Source organism: Coregonus clupeaformis, chromosome 17, assembly GCF_020615455.1.
Source record: "Coregonus clupeaformis isolate EN_2021a chromosome 17, ASM2061545v1, whole genome shotgun sequence".
NCBI classification, from domain to species: domain Eukaryota; kingdom Metazoa; phylum Chordata; class Actinopteri; order Salmoniformes; family Salmonidae; genus Coregonus; species Coregonus clupeaformis.
This window is the reverse complement of record NC_059208.1, coordinates 11317875-11345844: the sequence shown is the minus strand read 5'-3', so window position 1 is coordinate 11345844 and position 27970 is coordinate 11317875.

Genomic DNA, 27970 nt, shown 5'->3' with positions numbered 1-27970 from the left:
TTCTTGCATCTTGAATTACTTGATACCAGAGAAACTCATCCATAACACTGACAAAAAGTAAATGACAGTTCCAATATATTCAATATGCGCCCTGGAATTGGATAAAGGACGCGCGCAGTTGTGTCCTGGATGTGTCGGTCTTCACTTTAGCCTGTGAGAAAGACCTGATCACTTGACAGAGAGCCGCTTCAGCATGCAGCCGGGAGAAGGGAAAAAAACAAAGCAGAGCTCATGCCTTTCATGCAACTTTTTTCAAATCATCATTAGTAGCATCATGCAGCCTTAGAATGTATTAAACATCCAAACGTATAGCCCAACATTTGTATCACAACTAAAGTTAAATAAATAACTCTAAATTAAGCATATAGGAGTACCTGTTTCTTTGTTAACAGCTCAACACAGAATAGCCGCATGTGCGCACTCCCTCAAAAGGTTTGGAGAAAATATCCGTTCTATTTTATTCAGTTATGTTCAATTATATTCTTCATACTATAAAATAATGCCAGGGAATTCTAAGCAAATCTTGTCTGCTAAATGAACTAGTGTAGACAACAGCCATATGGCATAGCCAGATCAGGGCCTAACATAAGGACAACTCAGAGTATGCTATTCTGTTCTTCTGAAATAGACTACATTTTCTTCATATCATGTTTCTTTAGACCTTTCTAAAATAATTAATGGATTTATTGTGATGGTGTAGGCTATATTACTTTTTTTAAAATGTATATATTCCAAAGGTCTGCATCAGTGGCTTGTAGGCTATGCGTGGAAGCCAGGATATGCTAATTAACGGTCAACTTCTGTGAGACCGGCAGTTATTTGCTTGACAATCACCGGCTCACAAAATTTCATGACCGCCACAGCCCTAGGTCAGTGAATCTTGCAAGCGCTGAGATTTAAATAAAGTTTAAATTAAAAAGAATGTAAGTATCAGAGTTTGATGAGTCTTACACAGTGGCTGTGGCTGTAACTGTGGCTGCTTTGACTTGTGAACAATATATTTTCTGTAACACACCTGATAGTCACTATATGGTTTTTGTTCATCCAACCCTAAGCCCACTACATTGAGTCTGAGAACTGACAGCCCACAGCACACAGCTGGCACAAAGGAATGTTGTCCACAAAAGGAGTTGCGGTGTGTATACTACGTATTTGTAATTTACCCCTGAAAATAATATCTTGCCATTCCATTGTGTGGGTTTTTGTCTTACAGTTGATGTAACTTGTGTCATCAGGGCTAAACATGATAATTAGGGGGTAAGGGGGTATTATTATTTCACTTTCCATCTCCTTTTGTCTTTCCATCATCATCAAGCTGTAATGATAGACATTTTAGAAAATTCAACATCTACTCTGTCTGCACAGCTTCCCAGGCAACCACCGCAGCAGGAATGCTGTGATACAAGCTTTCCCAAAGCAAAGAAGGGGGGATATGCTGTGAAGCCTTTGAAGACAGACCCAACATATTGTAAGTCATAGTTATTCATTTCAAATCAATTAAGCATTTCAGGCACACACATTCCAAATACAAACATTGTAAAGTTTCACCAAAAAGTGCAGGACCAAATATTGCATATTTGAAATTGAGTGCTTCAAAAATACCAGAAAACACATTGTAGAATGAGTAGATCACTACATAAACTAATTGATAGCGTCAGAACTCAGAACTAGTAAATAAAAGGAAATTAAATTCACTACTCATTTAACAAACATTTCCCTTTTCAAAAACATTACCGCCTACGTAGACAGGCTCCTTGATCTCCTCTTCAACGAGGTCACCCTTGATCCAGCGCCATATGTGGGGAAGCAGTGCGAGCTGTCCATCCCAGGTCCTGTGTCTGCCCAGTGTGAGAGGCCTGACAAGGAGGAGGCCATAGATGGATTTGTCTACCGCTTCAATCTTGGGGGTGACTGAAGCCAAGTAGGTAACTGAAGGCTACTTGATTGAAGTAGGGCACATGGGTCCCCCTCATATAATATAATAATATAATATGCCATTTAGCAGACACTTTTATCCAAAGAGACTTACAGTCATGCGTGCATACATTTTTGTGTATGGGTGGTCCCGGGGATCGAACCCACTACCTTGGTGTTACAAGCGTCGTGCTCTACCAGCTGAGCTACAGAGGACCACGTCATCTCCTGCTCCCCTCCCCATCAATCTCTGTAGTTGGTTGCGTTTCCTAAAGCCTAAGTAATTCACTTGTACATGATATACCGTCACATTTTGTTACTTTGTATTGTTTTTTTCAAGCATTCGGACGGGAGATGAGTGTTTCAAATTGTATGAATCAATGTGGAGCTGTACACTGTATGGAGGCCGGGTGCCTATATTAGGCTTATGGCTCTAATAATAATAATATGCCATTTAGCAGACGCTTTTATCCAAAGCGATTTACAGTCATGTGTGCATACATTTTTTGTGTATGGGTGGTCCCGGGGATCGAACCCACTACCTTGGCGTTATAAGCGCCGTGCTCTACCAGCTCTACCATCTATTTCTGTCAAATGATGTCTCACCATTATTTCTCACCTTTTTTCTCATGAGTGTTCATGTTGATCAAGATTTTGGCAATGCTGGCCTATTGTAAATGATCAAATAAATGTCTGATCAATAAATACAATTCTGAACATATTGTCGTTTATAATGCTAATGCAGATGCACCAATAAATTGGTGCTGCAGACGGATATATTGGCTAATACAGGACTTACTTATCTATTTTTTACTTAACACTTATTGTTCTTAAACTGCATTGTTGGTTAAGGGCTTGTAAGTAAGCATTTCACTTTGAGGTCTACACCTGTTGTTTTCGGCACGTGACAAATGACATTTGATTTGATTTGATTTAGACTATTAAAGGCCCAGTGCACTACTTTTGTGAATCTTTTTCTGATTATTTAGGGGGTGCTGCAGCTAACCTCAGCACCCCTACTTCCCACGGCTATGTATCAGTGAACTTTATTCTGTAATTAGTTAAAAAACAATAGAAATGCAATTGTGTATTGTTACTGTTTGTCTGATATCCAACAGTCCATGATCAGTTCTGTTGCCTATGAGACCATTTTGCAGAGAAAATGGGGTGAGGTATATTATTTACGCTTGGAATGACATGTGGCCCATTGTTCACCTGGTCATCAATGACATGTGGCCCATTGCTTACCTTGTTACCTTGCAACGACCACAAGGGTGTTTCAAAGAGCTGCCATTCAAAGCGAGCTCATTAATATAAGCTCCCCGCCCACTCAGCCGATCCGCCCACTCAGAAAATATCAAACAAATTAAATTCTGAGCATTTTAATAGTGTAAACTTATTATGGGTGATGGTTTGGTCATTCAAAGGCAATTTTTACTTGAGAAATAGGATGACTGTGTGGGACCTTTAACGATTACAAGCATAACCATAACATGATGCAGCCACCACTATGCTTGAAAATATGGAGAGTGGTACTCAGTAATGTGTTGCATTGGATATGCCCCAAACATAAGACTTTGTATTCAGGAAAAAAAGTTAGCATTTTTTGCAGTATTACTTTAGTGCCTTGTTGCAAACAATATGCATGTTTTGGATTATTTTTTATTCTGTACAGCCTTCCTTCTTTTCACTCTGTCAATTAGGTTAGTATTGTGGAGTAACTACAATGTTGTTGAGCCATCCTCATTTTTCTCCTATAACAGCCATTACACTCTGTAACTGTTTTAAAGTCACCATTGGCCTCATGGTGAAGTCCTTGAGTGGTTTCCTTCCTCTCTGGCAACTGAGTTAGGAAGGATACTTGTATCTTTGTAGTGACTGGGTGTATTGATACACCACCCAAAGTGTAATTAATAATTTCACCGTGCTCACAGGGATAGTCAATGTTTGCCTTTTTAAAAAACCTCCCTGGTCTTTGTGTTGAATCTGTGCTTGAAATTCACTGCTCGACTGGGGGACCTTACAGATAATTGTTTGTGTGGGGCACAGAGATGAGGTAGTCATTCAAAAATCATATTAAATAAACACTATTATTGCACACGTGCACACGTGAGTCCATGATCCTGAACTTATTTAGGCTTGCCATAACAAAGGGGTTGAATACTTATTGACTTTGTAAAAATGACAAAAAACATAATTCTACTTTGACATTATGGGGTTTTGTGTGTAGGCCAGTGACAAATCTAAATGTAATCAATTTTAAATTCGGGCTGTAACACAACAAAATGTGGAAAAAGTCTAGAGGTGTGAGTACTTTCTGAAGGCACTGTTCACGGGGTAGTAGTACTGAGTCGATGTGCAGTGGTACGAGGTAATTGAGGTAGATACTGTATGTACATATAGGTAGGGTTAAGTGACTTGGCAACAGGATAGATAATAAGCAGTAGCAGCAGTGTATGTGATGAGTCAAAAGAGTTAGTGCAAAAGGGGGTCAATGTAGGTTGTCCGGGTAGCTATTTGGGGGTAAAAGCTGTTCAGGGTCCTGTTGGTTCCAGACTTGGTGCATCGGTACCGCTTGCCATTCATTTTTTTAGGTCCTTCCTCTGACACCGCCTAGTATAGAGGTCCTACAGCACTGTGTGGCTCGATTCAATTATGATAAATAGATTAACCATGTCTTAATGAGGCTCTCTAATAAAGCACCGATCCTGTACACAGCAATACTGGGCCGTATGCACTACCCTCTTTAGCGCCTTGCGGTCGGATGCCAAGCAGTTGCCATACCAAGTTGTGATGCAGCCAGCGAAGAGCTCTCAATGGTGCAGCTGTATAACCTTTTGAGGATCTGAGGGCCAATGCCAAATCTTTTCAGCCTCCTGAGGGGGAAGAGGCGTTTGCGTGCCTTCTTCACGACTGTGTTGGTGTGTGTGGACCATGTTAATTCCTTAGTGATGTGGACACAGAGGAACTTGAAGCGACCCGATCCACTACAGCCCATGTGGATGGGGGTGTGCTCGGCCCTCCGTTTCCTGTAGTCCACGATCAGCTCCTTTGCCTTGCTGACGTTGATGGAAAGGTTGTTGTCCTGGCACCACACTGCCAGGTCACTGACCTCCTCCCTATAGGCTGTCTCATCATCGTTGGTGATCAAGCCTACCATCGTTGTGTCGTCAGCAAACTTAATGATGGTGTTGGAGTCGTGCGTGGCCACTCAGTCGTGGGTGAACAGGGAGTACAGGAGGGGCCCTCATGTTGAGGGTCAGCGTAGTGGATGTGTTGTTGCTTACCCACCCCACTTTCACCACCTGGGGCCGCCAGTAAGTCCACCTGGGGCAGTCAGGAAGTCCAGGATCCGCATGCTCTGAGTACGCATCCTGGTAATCAATCTGGCCCCACGGCCTTGTGAATGTTAACCTGTTTAAAGGTCTTACTTACATAGGCTACGGAGAGCGAGATCACACAGTCGTTCGAAACAGCTGGTGCTCTCATGTATGGTGTATGGTTGCCTCGAAGCGAGCATAGAAGGTATTTAGCTTGTCTGGTAGGCTCACGTCACTGGGCAACTTGCAGCAGGATTTCCCTTTGTAATCTGTGATCGTTTGCAAGCCCTGCCACATCCGACAAGCATCAGAGCCAGCGTAGTAGGATTCGATCTTAGTCCTGTATTGACGCTTTGCCAGTTTGATGGCTCATCTGAGGTTTTAGTGGGATTTCTTATAAGTGCCGGATTAGTGTCCCGCTCCTTGAAAGTGGCAGCTCTAGCATTTAGCTCAGTGCGGATATTGCCTGTAATCCGTGGCTTCTGTTTGGGATATGTACGGTCACTGTGGGGATGACGTTGTCGATGCACTTATTAATGAAGCTGGTGACTAATGTGGTAAACTCCTCAATGTTATCGGATGAATCCCGGAACGTATTCCAGTCTGTGCTAGCGAAATTCTCTGCATGCCATTCAATACACATCATTAATATATGGGAATAATGACGCCACACCTAAGAGGGGAGAGAGACGGTTTAATAAAAGAGGGGTGAGGAAGGGAAGAAGATGCGTTCAATAGAGGCAATGATTAACATCTTATTGCCTGTCTTTCATACAGTTGCACTATTAATGTGCCAATCTGACGGGGATCAGTATTAAACTTGAATTATTAAAGCGTTGGATATAGAACACTGGTCCTCTGTAGCTCAGTTGGTAGTGCAAGGCACTTGCAAGTTGCAATGCCAGGATACTGGGTTCAATTCCTGGGACCACCCATACATAAAATGTATGCACGCATGACTGTAAATCGCTTTGGATAAAAGCATCTGCTAAATGGCATATATTTTATTATTAAATATAATGTATTATTGTTATTATGAAAGAGGATATGATAATTGAGGAAATGAGAAGGGTGGAGAAATAAAAGGAAGAGGAAAGAAAGGATGGATGGATGGATGGATGGAAGGAAGGATGGATGGAAGGAGAGAACTAATTAGAATGAATAAGTGATTACCTGTCATATATTTTAACTGTTAACGTTCCAGACTGAGTTGTCCCCTAGGGAGTTATTACTGTATGGTAATAAAACGATCTGGAGAAATTAACAAGGAGAACAATGTAGCTGCACTGTGGGGGGTAGGGAAGGAATAGAAAGGAGACTGGGAGAGAGAAAGACAGAGAAGGATAAATAAATGACATAAGGAAAAGAGGAAGAGAAAGCGAGAAAGACAGAGAGAGACGGACAGAGAGCGAGAGATGGAAAGATAGAGGGGGAGAGAAGGAGATAGAGGTTTTCTGTGGATGTATTTAGCTCTATCTCTTTAGATGATGGAGAATCCTGTAGTAATAAATCATATTGCAGATGAATCCTCGTGATAAAGAATCACTTTCATGGTAATAAACTCATAACTGCCAGTATATCACACACTGTTATCATAGAAAACTTTGAACAATGGGAGAGAGAGATGGACACCAAAGCAAATAAATAACAATGTACTCAATTGCTCCAACACTAACACCTTATTGTAACAACACATTCAAACACTTGTGAAGCAAACAAAATCCACAATCAACTGCTGGTCAAAAACTATAGGACAGAAACATTACTATGCAGCATAGAATGTACTTCTCTTTTAGGAATCAATCCGTGATCAAAATCAAGTGGTCCAGGACGAATGTGATTCTCAAAAGGGGAAGTGTGTGGTGATTTCTTTGCTTTTATCTTTTAAGACCTTCTCCTTTACCACCAGTCTTAATTTTTTCTAGTTTCACTCTATTTTTTCTATTTTTCTACCCCTTTTTTCACTTCCACTAGCAGAGATCTCCATAGAGACTCATCCATTGTGACAGGCCTGTCTCTTTCTGTGTTCTGCTCCCCTAGATCCACAGTACTCTTCCTACCACATGCCCTTCTGTTCTCTCTTTGCCTCTCTCCTCTCATCCTCTACCCTCTCTACCCTCTACCTCTCCTCCCTACTGCCTCTTCTCTCTATCTTCCCTGCCTAGTTCTCTCCTCCCTTCCTTTCCTCCACCACTATCTCTCTCATCTACCTCTCTCTCCTCAATCTCCCTCTCTCCTCTCCCAGGCTTAACCATGTAGCTCCTACCGTCTGGAAGAAGGTATGACTTATTTATATAGCTAGACTGACTGATAAAGGACTATAAATATGCTATAACGTTTCAAACTTCTCTCGTCTTAAAGTGGTGCCTCACTAGAGAGGGTTGATGGGAAATCTATTACATCATCCAGATGAGACTGAATCTCTGGTACCATGATCTCACTAGCTTCCTCTCCTCGTCTCCTCTCCTTCATCTGAACTGGGCAACTAAATAACATTCCTAACTGGTCAAGAAAGTATCAAATCATCAATCTATAATATCTGACAGGGTCTTGACAGGCCTTCACATGAGACCAGACTCAGAGCAACAGTAAAGAGAGAAGCGAAAGGGCAAAGTCTGATCCGTGCCATTACTAATGTGAAAACAATAATAATCTCAGAACTCAATAATTCTGGTTCCTAAGCACGAAGTGGTTCTATAGTAGTGGTTCTATGGAAGGGGTTCTACAGCAGTGGTTCTATGAAAGTGGTTCTAAAGCAGTGGTTCTATAGAAGGGGTTCTATATCAATGGTTCTTTGTCAACTGTTGAGTGTCAGTGGTTCTGATGAGGTCTGGCAGGTTCTGCGGGGTTATGATTCCCCAGTGTGTTTCAAACAGCGGTTCTACCAGAGATCGATTATCTCCTGTTGCGTGGGAGCGAAGGAAGGAGTGAGGGAGGAAGGGTGAGGAGGGATGGATCCTGTTGTGTTGGAGAGAGGGAGGAGAGACACTGCTGCTAATTTTGATGACTGACAGACATCAGATGGAGAGGAGGGGAGAGAGGAGGAGGGAGAGCTGGAAGATTATTATGTTCTTTAATTCGTATATCAATATAAAATGACATAGATTAGAATATATATTAGATATATTAGATAGTGGATGGCTGTGTCCTGCCTTGACTGTGGGGATGGAAAGTGAATTAATAATACTGAATACATTATCAAGAGAGGGAGAGAGAACAAGAAAAAAGGGAGGAAGAGAGAGAGAGAGAGAGAGAGAGAGAGAGAGAGAGAGAGAGAGAGAGAGAGAGAGAGAGAGAGAGAGAGAGAGAGAGAGAGAGAGAGAGAGAGAGAGAGAGAGAGAGAGATTAGTAGTATGAGTAATACTGTATCTATTATTAAGGATAAAATAAGTAAATATTTTATGTCTTCTGAGTAAAAGCTACCCTGGTTTCATTTAAAAGTCTGGTTGAAAACTCAGTAAGAATCATCAGTCTGTTCTGAATCATTGGCTTCAACAAATCATCTCCTAAGAGCCTTGTCTTTCGCAGATTTTTCTACCACATTGGTTATGGCTCTTTAGACAACCAAGAATGCCATTGACATGTCCATTGTTAGAATTAGCAGAATAATTGGATGGTGGAGGAATAGATCTAGACCCCTACTGTGATGTGTTGGTGTGGCAGTTTGTATAGTTTGTAGTTTCCTGTAACAATATTACAGAAACACAGGATGCTTTTGTTGTGTTTGTACATTTCAGGTACAGAAAGTCCTTCGAATGTCCCAAGAATCTTGAAAGTTTGGAAAACAGCCTCTATGTTTTTAGAAAATGTTTCAGCCTCCGCTTATTGTCTCATTGAACTCACGGTGTAGGCCGTCATTGTAAATAAGAATTTGTTCTTAACTGACTTGCCTAGTTAAATATAGGTAAAATAAAATAAAAAAATAAGCTCAGTAAGTATGTGACGCATAGTTGTCCCTCCTAGTCTGAGCCATGGTTTTGGTAATATATGTGCTTTCCTTCAGTAACATGACCATGAACTGAAAACGGTCAATATTTCCATTCAATATCTTCACAGTTTGAACAGATTGAAAGAACAGTAATTATAGTGAGTGAAGATTGTTATCTGCCATTGCCATTGACTTGGCTAATGACCTTGGTGATAAGCACACAGCTATTCAGCAGAGATGGAATAAAAAGGAGGGTATTCAAAATGGCACCCTATTCCCTTTATAGTGCACTTCTTTTGACCAGGGCCCATAGGGAATAAGGTGTCGTTTGGAATGCACAAAGGAGAGTCAAGAAACGTTCAATTTACCTTTAAATAACAATGTCTTCACTTCCCGTGACAGCCAACACATAATTGTTGTATTTGTCGACTGACTGTAAAATAGTGACATATTATACATTTTAAGGACTTTGTCCTCTCTCTTTATGCACTTAAAGTTTGTATTTACATTTTTTTTAATTTTACCAGGCAAGTCAGTTAAGAACAAATTCTTATTTACAAATTCTTATTTACAATGATGGCCTGCCCCGACGTGACGCTGGGCCAATTGAGCACCGCCCTATGGGACTCCCAATCACGGCCGGATTGTGATACAGCCTGGAATCGAACCAGGGTCTGTAGTGACGCCTCTAGCACTGAGATGCAGTGTCTTAGACAGCTGCGCCACTCGGGAGCGTGTGTGTGTGCAAGCATTTGTGTGTCCGAGCGCCTATGTGTATGTCTTTGTGTGTGTTTGTGTCTGTGATTAAGCTCTAGCCTGTCCTGACAGTGGTGGCAGCATGTAACCACTCTTTCTCGTTGGTTGGTCTCCCATAGCAACCACCAGGGTCTCACAGGGCCAGGCAGGGGAAGGTTATAAATTATGCGTACCATGACCTTTTACTTCTAGGTCATGTCTGCAACAGAGACAGGTGGAGGGATGAGCGGGAGAGGAGAGGAGAGGGGGAGAGAATAGGAGAGGGGAGAAAGTGAGAGGGTGAAGAGGGGGAGAAGTAGGAAAGGAGGGGAGAGGAGGGAGAGAAGAGAGGAGAGGGACATAGGGAGATAGGGGAGAGAGAGAGGAGGTAGAGGGGAGGAGAGGGAGGAGAGGGAGGAGAGAGAGGAGAGAGACATAGGGAGATAGGGGAGAGAGAGGAGGTAGAGGAGAGGAGAGGGAGGAGAGGTAGGAGAGGGAGGAGAGAGAGGAGAGATACATAGGGAGATAGGGGAGAGATAGAGGAGGTAGAGGGGAGGAGAGGGAGGAGAGAGATACCAATTAGGATCTGGCTAAAAATACTTGAATCAGTTATAGAACCCATTGCCCTTTATGGTTGTGAGGTCTGGGGTCCACTCACCAACCAAGAATTCACAAAATGGGACAAACACCAAATTGAGACTCTGCATGCAGAATTCTGCAAAAACATCCTCCGTGTACAACGTAAAACACCAAATAATGCATGCAGAGCAGAATTAGGCCAATACCCGCTAATGATCAAAATCCAGAAAAGAGCCGTTAAATTCTATAACCACTTAAAAGGAAACGATTCCCAAACCTTCCATAACAAAGCCATCACCTACAGAGAGATGAACTTGGAGAAGAGTCCCCTAAGTAAGCTGGTCCTGGGGCTCTGTTCACAAACACAAACAGACCTCACAGAGCCCCAGGACAACAACAACAACAACACAATTAGACCCAACCAAATCATGAGAAAACTAAAAAAGAATTACTTGACACATTGGAAAGAACAAACAAAAAAACAGAGCAAACTAGAATGCTATTTGGCCCTAAACAGAGAGTACACAGTGGCAGAACACCTGACCACTGTGACTGACCCAATTGAGAAAGGCCGCCGTAGGCAGACCTGGCTCTCAAGAGAAGACAGGCTATGTGCACACTGCCCACAAAATGAGGTGGAAACTGAGCTGCACTTCCTAACCTCGTGCCAAATGTATGACCATATTAGAGACACATATTTCCCTCAGATTACAGCGATCCACAAATAATTTGAAAAGAGTGAGGCGGTAAAGGAGAGGAGAGGGAGGAGAGGGACATAGGGAGATAGGGGAGAGAGAGAGGAGGTAGAGGAGAGGGAGGAGAGAGAGAGAGGAGAGGGAGAAAGGAGAGAGAAGGAAGAGAGAAAGTACATTTACATTTACGTCATTTAGCAGACGCTCTTATCCAGAGCGACTTACAAATTGGTGCATTCACCTTATAGCCAGTGGGATAACCACTTTACAAGAGGTATTTTTAATTTTAATTTAAAAAAAAAAAAATTTGCACTAGAACAACCCTCCTACACATTGCCTCATAAAAGGTTCAATACAGAAAGAAACAGACAAATGTCAGGTCAACTCACAGTACAGTCAGGTCCAAAACGAATGGCATCCTTGATAAAGAATAGCAAAAAAGAGTGTATAAAATAAATAACACTAATACTGAGAAATATTGTATGCAATTTTTAAAAAATATATTATTTTATACTAATACAATTGCTCAGATATTTTGTCTAACAAGTAATAAAAAAAATCCAAAAAAGATAGGTGTCAAAATGATTGGTACTCCTGTTCTTAATACTCCAGCACCCTCCCACTGAGCCTGGGCTGTTGTGGAGCGGGTCGAGACGTTTAAGTTCCTTCACGTCCACATCACTAAGGACTTAACATGGTCCACACACACCCGCACAGTTGTGAAGAGGGTACGGCAGAACCTTTTCCCCTTCAGGAGGCTGAAAAGATTTGACATGGGCCCTAAGATCCTCAAAAAGTTATACAGCTGCACCATCAACAGCATCTTAACTGTCTGCATCACCGCTTGATATGGCAATTGCACCGCCATTGACCGCAAAGTGCAACAAATGGTGGTGCGGACAGCCCAGTACATCACTGGGGCCGAGCTCCCTGCCATCCAGGACCTCTATACCAGAGGAAGGCCCGAAAAATTGCCAAATACTCCAGCCACCCAAGCCATAGACTGTTCAGTCTGCTACCGTCCGGCAAACGGTACCGGAGCATCTGCTCTCGGACCAACAGGCTCTGAGTTAGCTTCTACCCCCAAGCCAGACTACTAAATAGTCAAATAATGGTACCCGAACTATCTGCACTGACTCTATCTTGCACTGACCCTATGCACACTCACCAGACTTTATACACACACCATATACACACTCACCCCCACACACTACACTGTTACTCCCACATAAATCCTTCGCACATTCAAACACTACATACGCACACAAACACACGTAGCACACACGCATTCCGACACAACACAAACAAACATACACACACGCACATGCCTAGTTACTGTACACTGCCTTCATGTACATACAGTGCATTCAGAAAGTATTCAGACCCCTTGACTTTTTCCACATTTTGTTACGTTACAGCGTTATTCTAAAATTGATTAAACAGTTTTTTACCCTCATCAATCTACACAAAATACCCCATAATGATGAAGCAAAAACCATTTTACGGTTGGATGCCGAGCAGTTGCCATACCAGGCGGTGATGCAATCGTTCAGGATGCTCTTGATGGTGCAGCTGTACAACTTTTTGAGGATCTGGGGACCCATGCCAAATATTTTCAGTCTCCTGAGGGGGAAAAGGTGTTGTCATGCCCTCTTCACGACTGTCTTGGTGTGTTTGGACCATGATAGTTTGTTGGTGATGTGGACACCAAGGAACTTGAAAATCTCGACCCGCTCCATTACAGCCCCGTCGATGTTAATGGCAGCCTGTTCGGCCCTCCTTTTCCTGTAGTCTACGATCAGCACCTTTGTCTTGCTCACATTTAGGGAGCGGTTGTTGTCCTGGCACCACACTGCCAGGTCTCTGACCTCCTCCCTATAGGCTGTCTTATCGTTGTCAGTGATCAGGCCTACCACTGTTGTGTCGTCAGCAAACTTAATGATGGTGTTGTAGTCGTGCTTGGCCACGCAGTCGTGGGTGAACAGGGAGAACAGGAGGGGACTAAGCACGAACCCCTGAGGGGCCCCAGTGTTGAGGATCAGCGTGGCAGATGTGTTGTTGTCTACCCTTACCACCCGGGGGAGGCCCGCCAGGAAGTCCAGGATCCGGTTGCAGAGGGAGGTGTTTAGTCCCAGGGTCCTTAGCTTAGTGATGAGCTTTGTGGGCACTATGGTGTTGAACGCTGAGCTGTAGTCAATGAACAGCATTCTCACATAGGTGTTCCTTTTGTCCAGGTGGTAAAGGGCAGTGTGGAGTGCGATTGAGATTGCGTCATCTGTGGATCTGTTGGGGCGGTATGCGAATTGGAGTGGGTCTAGGGTTTCCGGGATGATGGTGTTGATGTGAGTCATGACCAGCCTTTCAAAGCACTTCATGGCTACCAATGTGAGTGCTACGGGCGGTAGTCATTTAGGCAGGTTACCTTCGCTTTCTTGGGCACAGGGACTATTGTGGTCTGCTTGAAACATGTAGGTATTACAGACTCAGTCAGGGAGAGGTTGAAAATGTCAGTGAAGACACTTGACGGTTGGTCCGCGCATGCTCTGAGTACATGTCCTGGTAATCCGTCCGGCCCCACGGCCTTGTGAATGTTGACCTGTTTAAAGGTCTTGCTCACATCGGCTATGGAGGGCATGATCACACAGTCGTCCTGAACAGCTGGTGCTCTCATGCATGCTTCAGTGTTGCTTGCCTCGAAGCGAGCATAAAATGCATTTAGCTCGTCTGGTAGGCTCGCATCACTGGGCAGCTTGCGGCTGGGTTTCCCTTTGTAGTCTGTAATAGTTTGCAAGCCCTGCCACATCCGACGAGCGTCAGAGCCGGTGTAGTAGGATTCAACCTTAGTCCTGTATTGACGCTTTCCCTGATTGATGGTTCGTCTGAGGGCATAGCGGGATTTCTTATAAGCATCCGGATTAGTGTCCCACTCCTTGAAAGCGGCAGCTCTAGCCTTTAGCTCAGTGCGGATGTTGCCTGTAATCCATGGCTTCTGGTTGGGATATGTACGTACAGTCACTGTGGGGATGACGACGTCGATGCACTTATTGATGAAGCCAGTGACTGAGTATACTCTTCAATGACATTGGATGAGTCATGGAACATATTCCAGTCTGTGCTAGCAAAACAGTCCTGTAGTGTAGCCATTTGCTACAGCCTGTCAACTATGCCTCTGCCTATCCCTGTTCTCTCCTCTCCGCACAGGCTACACAAACGCCTCACACCGCGTGGCTGCTGCCTCTCTAACCTGGTGGTCCCTGCACGCACCCCACACCTGGAGTTCCAGGTCTCAGGCAGCCTCTGGAACTGCCGTTCTGCTGCCAACAAGGCTGACTTCATCCCAGCCTATGCTAACCTCCAGTCCCTCGACTTCCTGGCGCTGACGGAAACATGGATTACCACTGAAAACACTGCTACTCCTACTGCTCTCTCCTCGTCTGACCATGTGTTCTCGCATACCCCGAGAGTATCTGGTCAGAGGGGTGGTGGCACAGGAATCCTCATCTCTCCCAAGTGGACATTCTCAATTTTTCCCCTAACCCATCTGTCTATCTACTCATTTGAATTCCATGCTGTCACAGTCACTAGCCCATTTAAGCTTAATATCCTTGTCATCTATCGCCCTCCAGGTTCCCTTGGAGAGTTCATCAATGAGCTTGACGCCTTGATAAGTTCCTTTCCTGAGGATGGCTCACCCCTCACAGTTTTGGGGGATTTCAACCTCCCTACGTCTACATTTGACTCATTTCTCTCTGCCTCCTTCTTTCCACTCCTCTCCTCTTTTGACCTCACCCTCTCACCGTCCCCCCTACTCACAAGGCAGGCAATACGCTTGACCTCATCTTTACTAGATGCTGCTCTTCTACTAATCTCACTGCAACTCCCCTCCATGTCTCCGACCACTACTTTGTATCCTTTTCTCTCTCGCTCTCCTCCAACACTACTCACTCTGCCCCTACACAGATGGTAATGCGCCGCCGCAACCTTCGCTCTCTCTCTCCCACTACTCTCTCCTCTTCCATCCTATCATCTCTTCCCTCTGCTCAATCCTTCTCCCTCCAATCTCCTGATTCTGCCTCCTCAACCCTCCTCTCCTCCCTTTCTGCATCCTTTGACTCTCTATGTCCCCTATCCTCCCGGCTGGCTCGGTCCTCCCCTCCAGCTCCGTGGCTTGATGACTCATTGCGAGCTCACAGAACAGAGCTCCGGGCAGCGGAGCGGAAATGGAAGAAAACTAAACTCCCTGCCGACCTGGCATCTTTTCACTCCCTCCTCTCTACATTTTCTTCATCTGTTTCTGCTGCTAAGGCCACTTTCTACCACTCTAAATTCCAAGCATCTGCCTCTAACCCTAGGAAGCTCTTTGCCACATGACCTTCTTGATCCAAACCAGTCAGGTTTCAGGACTGGTCATTCAACTGAGACTGCTCTTCTCTGTGTCACGGAGGCTCTCCGCACTGCTAAAGCTAACTCTCTCTCCTCTGCTCTTGTCCTTCTAGACCTGTCTGCTGCCTTTGATACTGTGAACCATCAGATCCTCCTCTCCACCCTCTCTGAGCTGGGCATCTACGGCGCGGCTCACTCCTGGATTGCGTCCTACCTGACCGGTCGCTCCTGCCAAGTGGCGTGGCGAGAAGCTGTCTCCGCACCACGTGCTCTCACCACTGGTGTCCCCCAGGGCTCAGTTCTAGGCCCTCTCCTATTCTCCCTATACACCAAGTCACTTGGCTCTGTCATATCCTCACATGGCCTCTCCTATCATTGCTACGCTGACGATACACAACTAATCTTCTCCTTTCCCCCTTCTGATAACCAGGTGGCGAATCGCATCTCTGCATGTCTGGCAGACATATCAGTATGGATGACGGATCACCACCTCAAGCTGAACCCTGGCAAGATGGAGCTGCTCTTCCTCCCGGGGAAGGACTGCCCGTTCCATGATCTCGCCATCACGGTTGACAACTCCGTTGTGTCCTCCTCCCAGAGTGCGAAGAGCCTTGGCGTGACCCTGGACAACACCCTGTCGTTCTCCGCTAACATCAAGGCGGTGACCCGATCCTGCAGGTTCATGCTCTACAACATTCGGAGAGTACGACCCTGCCTTACACAGGAAGCGGCACAGGTCCTAATCCAGGCACTTGTCATCTCCCGTCTGGATTACTGCAACTCGCTGTTGGCTGGGCTCCCTGCCTGTGCCATTAAACCCCTACAACTCATCCAGAATGCCGCAGCCCGTCTGGTGTTCAACCTTCCCAAGTTCTCTCACGTAACCCCGCTCCTCCGCACACTCCACTGGCTTCCAGTTGAAGCTCGCATCTGTTACAAGACCATGGTGCTTGCCTATGGAGCTGTGAGGGGATCGGCACCTCTGTACCTTCAGGCTCTGATCAGTCCCTACACCCAAACGAGGGCATTGCGTTCATCCACCTCTGGCCTGCTGGCTCCCCTTCCTCTGCGGAAGCATAGTTCCCGCTCAGCCCAGTCAAAACTGTTCGCTGCTCTGGCACCCCAATGGTGGAACAAGCTCCCTCACGACGCCAGGACAGCGGAGTCACTCACCACCTTCCGGAGACATTTGAAACCCCACCTCTTTAAGGAATACCTAGGATAGGATAAAGTAATCCTTCTATCCTATGAATAATATAGATGAAAACGCTCTTGGTAGATAGTGTGGTCAACGGCTTATCATGAGGTACTCTACACCTCAGGCGAGCAATACCTCGAGACTTCTTTAATATTAGACATTGCACACCAGCTGTTATTGACAAATAGACATACACCCCCACCCCTCGTCTTACCAGACGTAGCTGTACTGTCCTGCCGATGCATGGAAAACCCAGCCAGCTCTATATTATCCGTGTCGTCGTTCAGCCACGACTCGGTGAAACATAAGATATTACAGGTTTTAATGTCCTGTTGGTAGGATCATCTCGAAAGGAGATCATCCAGTTTATTTTCCAATGATTGCAAGTTGGCCAATAGAACGGATAATAGAGGAGGGTTACCCACTCGCGGACTAATTCTCACAAGGCACCCCACTCTCCGCCCCCTCTATTTCCGTTTTTTCTTCACGTTAATGACGGGGATTTGGGCCTGGTCTCTGGGAAGCAGTATATCCTCATTAAATAATACATCTTCGTCCATTTCGAGGTGAGTAATCGCTGTTCTGATATCCAGAAGTTATTTTTGGTCGTAAGAGATGGTAGCAGCAACATTATGTACAAAATAAGTTACAAACAATGAAAAAAATAATAATAATAGCGCAGCTGGTTAGGAGCCCTTAAAACGGCAGCCATCCCCTCCGGCGCCATTATAGACAGGTGTGTGCCTTTCCAAATCAGCATCCCCACAGCATTCAGCATTCAGACCCTTTACTCAGTACTTTGTTGAAGCACCTTTGGCAGCGATCACAGCCTTGGGTATGACGCTACAAACTTGGCACACCTGTATTTGGGGAGTTTCTCCCATTCTTCTCTACAGATCCTCTCAAGCTCTGTCAGGTTGGATGGGGAGCGTCGCTGCACAGCTATTTTCAGGTCTCTCCAGAGATGTTCGATCGGGTTCAAGTCCGAGCTCTGGCTGGGTCACTCAAGGACATTCAAGTAATTTTCCGTAAGCCACTCCTGCATTGTCTTGGCTGTGTGCTTAGGGTCGTTGTCCTGTTGGAAAGTGAACCTTTACCCCAGTCTGAGGAACTGAGTGCTCTGGAGCAGGTTTTCATCAAGGATCTCTCTGTACTTTCCTCCGTTCATCTTTCCCTCGATCCTCTGACTAGTCTCCCAGTCCCTGCCGCTGAAAAACATCCCCACAGCATGATGCTGCCACCCCCATGCTTCACTGTAGGGATGGTGCCAGGTTTCCTCCAGACTTGACGGTTGCAAATAGTCTGGGTAGCCATGATTAGCTGTTCAGGAGTCTTATGGCTTGGGGGTAGAAGCTGTTAAGAAGCCTTTTGGACCTAGACTTGGCGCTCCGGTACCGCTTGCCGTGCGGTAGCAGAGAGAACAGTCTATGACTAGGGTGGCTGGAGTCTTTGACAATTGTTAGGGCCTTCCTCTGACACCGCCTGGTATAGAGGTCCTGGATGGCAGGAAGCTTGGCCCCAGTGATGTACTGGGCCGTACGCACTACCCTCTGTAGTGCCTTGCGGTCGGAGGCCAAGCAGTTGCCATACCAGGCAGGATGCTCTCGATGGTGCAGCTGTAGAACCTTTTGAGGATCTGAGGACCCATGCCAAATCTTTTCAGTCTCCTAAGGGGGAATAGGCTTTGTCGTGCCCTCTTCACGACTTTCTTGGTGTGTTTGGACCATGATAGTTTGTTGTTGATGTGGACACCAAGGAACTTGAAGCTCTCAACCTGTTCCACGACAGCCCCATCGATGAGAATGGGGGCATGCTCAGTCCTCTTTTTTTCCCCTGTAGTCCACATTCAGGCCAAAGAGTTCAGTATTGGTTTCATCAGACTAGAGAATCTTGTTTCTCATGGTCTGAGCATCTTTAGATGCCTTTTGGCAAACTCTAAGCGGGCTGTCATGTACCTATTACTGAGGAGTGGCTTCCGTCTGGCCACTCTACCATAAATACCTGATTGGTGGAGTGCCTCAGAGATGGTTGTCCTTCTGGAAGGTTCTCCCATCTCTACAGAGGAACTCTGGAGCTCAACCCCCATCGTAATGCTTCCGCATGTTGTGGTCTGAGTCACCTGCTCACTTGATTTGTGTTATATAAGACCATTAACGGGGTAGAAGGGAGAGAGGGGAACTACAGTAAGCAAAAAGGTATCTACCTTCACATCAACCCCATCCTTTATGCAAGGGTTAGGGAACTCTCTCTCTCTGTGTGTGTGTGTGTGTGTGTGTGTGTGTGTGTGTGTGAGAGAGTGCCTGTGTGCATGCATGTGTGTTTCAGATTGATCTACCCACCCCAAGGCTAAGGGATGCTCTCCTCGTGGTAGCACCCCTGTAGTTATGAGTGTGTATTTCTAATTGTCTTCTCATTATGGTGACTGGAGGAGGGAGAAACCTGCTAGCGTAGCATAGCTAGCCCCAGGCACTCATAACACACACATCTGCTAACTGCTAACACTACACACTAATCATAGCCAATCAAAACGTCATTAGTCACACACACACACACACACACACACACACACACACACACACACACACACACACATTAGTCACAGTCAAGCATATTCAATGTTTATTTCATAACAAAATTGTCCTAATGTGGAATCAAATTTGTAGTTATTGTTTTATAGAATCATGATTTATCGGTTGAACCTGTCCGTAATGTGTTTTATTACAGGCTTTATTACATCAATGTCCACTTCACTCCATTTGTTCTGTTCATACAACCATGAGACAATGAAAAGGTAAAATCATTATCGCCAACAGTGACACACAGCTAGACTATAGACATCAGGGACCGTACCACAACTCAGAGTGGTGCTGATCTAGGATCAGGTCCCCCCCTGTCTATGTAATCTTATTAATTGGGATCTAAAAGGTGAAACTGATCCTAAATCAGCACTGCTACTCTGAGATGCTTGATACCTATGGCCCCAGGGCATTAAATGGATATGAGGCCATAAGAAGGACCAGAATGGGACATAAGACCAGAAGGACATAAGAACGTAACTATGACCAGGGATATAAAGCCATAAGAACATAACTATGACCAGGGATATAAAGCCATAAGAACATAACTATGACCAGGGATATAAAGCCATAAGAACATTACTATGACCAGGGATATAAAGCCATATGGACATAACTATGACCAGGGATATAAAGCCATATGGACATAACTATGACCAGGGATATAAAGCCATATGGACATAACTATGACCAGGGATATAAAGCCATAAGAACATAACTATGACCAGGGATATAAAGCCATAAGAACATAACTATGACCAGGGATATAAAGCCATAAGAACATTACTATGACCAGGTATATAAAGCCATATGGACATAACTATGACCAGGGATATAAAGCCATATGGACATAACTATGACCAGGGATATAAAGTCATATGGACATAACTATGACCAGGGATATAAAGCCATAAGAACATAACTATGACCAGGGATATAAAGCCATATGGACATAACTATGATCAGGGATATAAAGCCATATGGACATAACTATGACCAGGGATATAAAGCCATAAGAACATAACTATGACCAGGGATATAAAGCCATATGGACATAACTATGACCAGGGACATAAAGCCATAAGAACATAACTATGACCAGGGATATAAAGCCATATGGACATAACTATGATCAGGGATATAAAGCCATATGGACATAACTATGACCAGGGATATAAAGCCATAAGAACATAACTATGACCAGGGATATAAAGCCATAAGAACATAACTATGACCAGGGATATAAAGCCATAAGAACATACAGTGAGGGAAAAAAGTATTTGATCCCCTGCTGATTTTGTATGTTTGCCCACTGACAAAGAAATGATCAGTCTATAATTTTAATGGTAGGTTTATTTGAACAGTGAGAGAGAGAACAGTTGGTGCGATTATTTGCAAATGGAAGAAACACAAAAGAACTGTCAATCTCCCTCGGCCTGGGGCTCCATGCAAGATCTCACCTCGTGGAGTTGCAATGATCATGAGAACAGTGAGGAATCAGCCCAGAACTACACGGGAGGATCTTGTCAATGATCTCAAGGCAGCTGGGACAATAGTCACCAAGAAAACAATTGGTAACACGCTACGCCGTGAAGCACTGAAATCCTGCAGCGCCCGCAAGGTCCCCCTGCTCAAGAAAGCACATACAGTGAGGGAAAAAGTATTTGATCCCCTGCTGATTTTGTACGTTTGCCCACTGACAAAGACATGATCAGTCTATAATTTTAATGGTAGGTTTATTTGAACAGTGAGAGACAGAATAACAACAAAAAAATCCAGAAAAACGCATTTCAAAAATGTCATCAATTGATTTGCATTTTAATTAGGGAAATAAGTATTTGACCCCTCTGCAAAACATGACTTAGTACTTGGTGGCAAAACCCTTGTTGGCAATCACAGAGGTCAGACGTTTCTTGTAGTTGGCCACCAGGTTTGCACACATCTCAGGAGGGATTTTGTCCCACTCCTCTTTGCAGATCTTCTCCAAGTTGTTAAGGTTTCGAGGCTGACGTTTGGCAACTCGAACCTTCAGCTCCCTCCACAGATTTTCTATGGGATTAAGGTCTGGAGACTGGCTAGGCCACTCCAGGACCTTAATGTGCTTCTTCTTGAGCCACTCCTTTGTTGCCTTGGAGCCACTCCTTTGTTGCCTTGGCCATGTGTTTTAGGTCATTGTCAAGCTGGAATACCCATCCACAACCCATTTTCAATGCCCTGGCTGAGTGAAGGAGGTTCTCACCCAAGATTTGACGGTATATGTCCCCGTCCATCGTCCCTTTGATGCGGTGAAGTTGTCCTGTCCCCTTAGCAGAAAAACACCCCCAAAGCATAATGTTTCCACCTCCATGTTTGACGGTGGGGATGGTGTACTTGGGGTCATAGGCAGCATTCCTCCTCCTCCAAACACGGCGAGTTGAGTTGATGCCAAAGAGCTCGATTTTTGTCTCATCTGACCACAACACTTTCACCCAGTTCTCCTCTGAATCATTCAGATGTTCATTGGCAAACTTCAGACGGGCCTGTATATGTGCTTTCTTGAGCAGGGGAATCTTGCGGGCGCTGTAGGATTACAGTCCTTCACGGCGTAGTGTGTTACCAATTGTTTTCTTGGTGACTATGGTCCCAGCTGCCTTGAGATCACTGACAAGATCCTCCCGTGTAGTTCTGGGCTTATTCCTCACTGTTCTCATGATCATTGCAACTCCACAAGGTGAGATCTTGCATGGAGCCCCAGGCCGAGGGAGATTGACAGTTATTTTGTGTTTCTTCCATTTGCGAATAATCGCACCAACTGTTGTCACCTTCTCACCAAGCTGCTTGGCGATGGTCTTGTAACCCATTCCAGCCTTGTGTAGGTCTACAATCTTGTCCCTGACATCCTTGGAGAGCTCTTTGGTGTTGGCCATGGTGGAGAGTTTGAAATCTGATTGATTGATTGCTTCTGTGGACAGGTGTCTTTTATACTGGTAACAAACTGAGATTAGGAGCACTCCCTTTAAGAGTGTGCTCCTAATCTCAGCTCATTACCTATAATAAAGACACCTGGGAGCCATAAATCTTTCTGATTGAGAGGGGGTCAAATACTTATTTCCCTCATTAAAATGCAAAACAATTTATACAATTTTTACATGCGTTTTTCTGGATTTTTTTGTTGTTATTCTGTCTCTCACTGTTCAAATAAACCTACCATTAAAATTATAGACTGATCATTTCTTTGTCAGTGGGCAAACGTACAAAATCAGCAGGGGATCAAATACTTTTTTCCCTCACTGTATACATGCCCGTCTGAAGTTTGCCAATGAACATCTGAATGATTCAGAGGAGAACTGAGGTGAAAGTGTTGTGGTCAGATGAGACCAAAATGGAGCTCTTTGGCATCAACTCAACTCGTCGTGTTTGGATGAGGAGGAATGCTGCCTATGACCCCAAGAACACCATCCCCACCGTCAAACATGGAGGTGGAAACATTATGCTTTGGGGGTGTTTTTCTGCTAAGGGGACAGGACAACTTCACTGCATCAAAGGGACGATGGACGGGGCCATGTACCGTCAAATCTTGGGTGAGAACCTCCTTCCCTCAGCCAGGGCATTGAAAATGGGTCGTGGATGGGTATTCCAGCATGACAATGACCTAAAACACACGGCCAAGGCAACAAAGGAGTGGCTCAAGAAGAAGCACATGAAGGTCCTGGAGTGGCCTAGCCAGTCTCCAGACCTTAATCCCATAGAAATTCTGTGGAGGGAGCTGAAGGTTCAAGTTGCCAAACGTCTGCCTCGAAACCTTAATGACTTGGAGAAGATCTGCAAAGAGGAGTGGGACAAAATCCCTCCTGAGATGTGTGCAAACCTAGTGGCCAACTACAAGAAACGTCTGACCTCTGTGATTGCCAACAAGGGTTTTGCCACCAAATACTAAGTCATGTTTTGCAGAGGGGTCAAATACTTATTTCCCACATTAAAATGCAAATCAATTCATAACATTTTTGACATGCGTTTTTCTGGATTTTTTTTGTTGTTATTCTGTCTCTCACTGTTCAAATAAACCTACCATTAAAATTATAGACTGATCATTTCTTTGTCAGTGGGCAAACTTACAAAATCAGCAGGGGATCAAATACTTTTTTTGCTCACTGTAACTATGACCAGGGATATAAAGCCATAAGTGCATAACTATGACCAGGGATATAAAGCCATAAGAACATAACTATGACCAGGGATATAAAGCCATAATGACATAACTATGACCAGGGATATAAAGCCATATGGACATAACTATGACCAGGGATATAAAGCCATAATGACATAACTATGATCAGGGATATAAAGCCATATGGACATAACTATGACCAGGGATATAAAGCCATAACTATGACCAGGGATATAAAGCCATAAGAACATAACTATGACCAGGGATATAAAGCCATAAGAGCATAACTATGACCAGGGATATAAAGCCATATGGACATAACTATGACCAGGGATATAAAGCCACAAGGACATAACTATGACCAGGGATATAAAGCCATAATGACATAACTATGATCAGGGATATAAAGCCATAATGACATAACTCTGACCAGGGATATAAAGCCATATGGACATAACTATGACCAGGGATATAAAGCCATAACTATGACCAGGGATATAAAGCCATAAGAACATTACTATGAACAGGGATATAAAGCCATAAGAACATAACTATGACCAGGGATATAAAGCCATAAGAGCATAACTATGACCAGGGATATAAAGCCATAAGGACATAACTATGACCAGGGATATAAAGCCATAAGAGCATAACTATGACCAGGGATATAAAGACATATGGACATAACTATGACCAGGGATATAAAGCCATAAGAGCATAACTATGACCAGGGATATAAAGCCATAAGAACATAACTATGACCAGGGATATAAAGCCATAAGAACATAACTATGACCAGGGATATAAAGCCATAAGAACATAACTATGACCAGGGATATAAAGCCATAAGAACATAGCTATGACCAGGGATATAAAGCCATAACTATGACCAGGGATATAAAGCCATAACTATGACCAGGGATATAAAGCCATAAGGACATAACTATGACCAGGGATATAAAGCCATAAGAACATAACTATGACCAGGGATATAAAGCCATAAGAACATAACTATGACCAGGGATATAAAGCCATAAGGACATTACTATGATCAGGGATATAAAGCCATAAGAACATAACTATGACCAGGGATATAAAGCCATAAGAGCATAACTATGACCAGGGATATAAAGCCATATGGACATAACTATGACCAGGGATATAAAGCCATAAGAGCATAACTATGACCAGGGATATAAAGCCATAAGAACATAACTATGACCAGGGATATAAAGCCATAAGAACATAACTATGACCAGGGATATAAAGCCATAAGAACATAGCTATGACCAGGGATATAAAGCCATAACTATGACCAGGGATATAAAGCCATAACTATGACCAGGGATATAAAGCCATAAGGACATAACTATGACCAGGGATATAAAGCCATAAGAACATAACTATGACCAGGGATATAAAGCCATAAGAACATAACTATGACCAGGGATATAAAGCCATAAGGACATTACTATGATCAGGGATATAAAGCCATAATGACATAACTATGACCAGGGATATAAAGCCATAAGAACATAACTATGACCAGGGATATAAAGCCATAAGAACATAACTATGACCAGGGATATAAAGCCATAAGAACATAACTATGACCAGGGATATAAAGCCATAAGAACATAACTATGACCAGGGATATAAAGCCATAAGAACATAACTATGACCAGGGATATAAAGCCATAAGGACATAACTATGACCAGGGATATAAAGCCATAAGGACATAACTATGACCAGGGATATAAAGCCATAAGAACATAACTATGACCAGGGATATAAAGCCATAAGAACATAACTATGACCAGGGATATAAAGCCATAAGGACATTACTATGATCAGGGATATAAAGCCATAATGACATAACTATGACCAGGGATATAAAGCCATAAGAACATAACTATGACCAGGGATATAAAGCCATAAGGACATTACTATGATCAGGGATATAAAGCCATAATGACATAACTATGACCAGGGATATAAAGCCATAAGAACATAACTATGACCAGGGATATAAAGCCATAAGAACATAACTATGACCAGGGATATAAAGCCATAAGAACATAACTATGACCAGGGATATAAAGCCATAAGAACATAACTATGACCAGGGATATAAAGCCATAAGGACATAAAGAAAACAATGGCATGAGGTGAAAAAGACAACATTAGCATAATGCTATAATAGCACCATCGTAGCATAAGGCCAGGACAATGACATCTATGAGGGAAATAAGGCAGTGGGCACACATGGAGGTGAGATGTTAACATAAGGACGTACCGCTCTGTGGCGTCTTTAGCTTAGACGCAGCTGACGTAGGCCATGCACCGCTGGTTCGAGTGTGTGTGTGCGTGTGTCCAGACCACAGCTGGCTGGCTAAGCCCTTTTATAAAAGCGCTGAGTCAATGGGGGTAGAAAGAGAGCGCGAGCGTGAGAGAGAGAGCAAGAGGGCAAGAGGTCCTTTAGGCATGTAAAACTTCCCCCTCCTCTTTTATTCTCCTCCTGTGCTGTTCTCTTGTTGTTTATTTGTGTCGTTATCTTCACATCCCTTATTCTCTAAATGTCCTTCTCTCCTCCTGCGCCCTCTCCCTTTCCTTATTTACTCTTCCTGCCTTAACCTCTCCCTAGTCGGTCCTCCTGTCATCCCTCTCTCCTCCTCTCCTTCCTCTTCTTCCCCCTTCTCCATCCTCCATCCATCCCAAGAGGGGGTAAGGGATGCCAGTCTGTCCCACTGTTGTACATCCCCCTCTCTCCCTCCCTCCCTCCCTCCCTCCCTTTCCCTCCCTCTCCCCCCTCTCCCCCTCTTTTACACCTCCCCCTACCAAACCCCCACTTGCCCTCTCCCCTACACCTCTCTCCATCCCTCTCTTCTCCCCCGATCCCTCCATCCTTCCATCCCTCCCGCTGTTCCACCTCTCCAGGGGTTTTCTGTGGCCAGTCTGTCCTGCTGTGGTACCCATCTGCTCTCCAGGTGACACACACCTCCCAGGGTTGCCAGACAGAGTGTCATGCTGTTCCACCGATCTGCTCTCCAGGTGAGGGGTTGTCTGTCTGTATCTCCCTACCCTGACCGCTCATTCGTGTCGGATGAAACCATGCATTATCTGGCAACAACCTGGGGTTACATCTGGTTAGTGCTTGAAGTGGAATAAGAAAAGGTGCCTGTACTCATAAAAGGCAATTTAGGCTTTGGTAAAGTATTAAAATACACATGCTCTCTACAATGGAACACCAATAGCTTTAAAAACCACTCCAATAAGTCAACAGATTTCAATTTCAGATTTTGTTCTGAAAGCCTATCACCTTCATTGTTTGAAGCAGCGCTCATAGAAACCCATCATAACCATTCACATCTATTGGTTTCTCTTTGTTTGCATCAGTTCACTTCAGAATCATCCTTTTCCAATCAGCAGTCTCGCTCAATTATATTTCATATTTTGTGGCGAACAAAGCAAAGTAATTTGTCAGTGTTCGTGTTTAGCAGAAATCAACAGGTCATTATTCATTTTTTTCTGGTTCAAACAGAACTCAGAATGCCACTCACTGATGGTGCTCTCTCTGAGCCCTGTGTCTCCATAGTAACAGTCAAATAAATTACAGGCATAAAATGGAGAGGAGAGGAGGTGGTGTGAGGAGAAGGCTACAGTAATACACACACACACTTGCACACACACGCGTGCTCACGTGCACACACATGCACGTACGCACGCATCAACGCATGAACATACACACACACTCGGGGTAAGTGTACTACTCTAGTCAGATTGTCTCCTCTACTTCAAGCTCATCAGTGTAATATTACTGATGCTTAACCAGAGTCCTGTATGCAGAGTTCTGCCAATAAGGTTTGAGATTCAAGGGGAGCGAGAGGAGAGATGGTAGAGGAAGCTAGAGGAAGGGGGAGAGATGGGGCGGAAGGGGGAAGGTGGGGAACGTTGTGCCATATGGTAGTGGAGTGACTTCCTCAGCCAGACACACAGTGTGTGTATGTGTGTTCTCACCACCAAAAAGACATATGAGAGAGAGAGAGAGAGAGAGAGAGAGAGAGAGAGAGAGAGAGAGCATTCTACGCCATTAAAAAACAAATTCAAATTGAAATACCTATTAAGATTTGGCTAAAACTAATTGAATGTGTCATTGAACCAATTGCACTTTATGGCAGCGAGGTGTGAGGTCCACTTGCAAAACAAGATTTCACCAAATGGGACATACACCCCATTGAAACCCTGCATGCAGAGTTCTGTAAGATTCTCCTACATGTCCAGAGGAAAACTACAAACAATAATAATAATAATAATTGGTTATTTAGCAGAGGCTCTTATCCAGAGCGACTTACAGAAGCAATTAGGGTTAAGTGCCTTGCTCAAGGGCACGTCGACGGATTTTTCACCTAGTCGGCTTGGGGATTAGAACCAGCGACCTTTCGGTTACTGGCACAACGCTCTTAACCACTAAGCCACCTGCCGCCCAGGACCAACAAT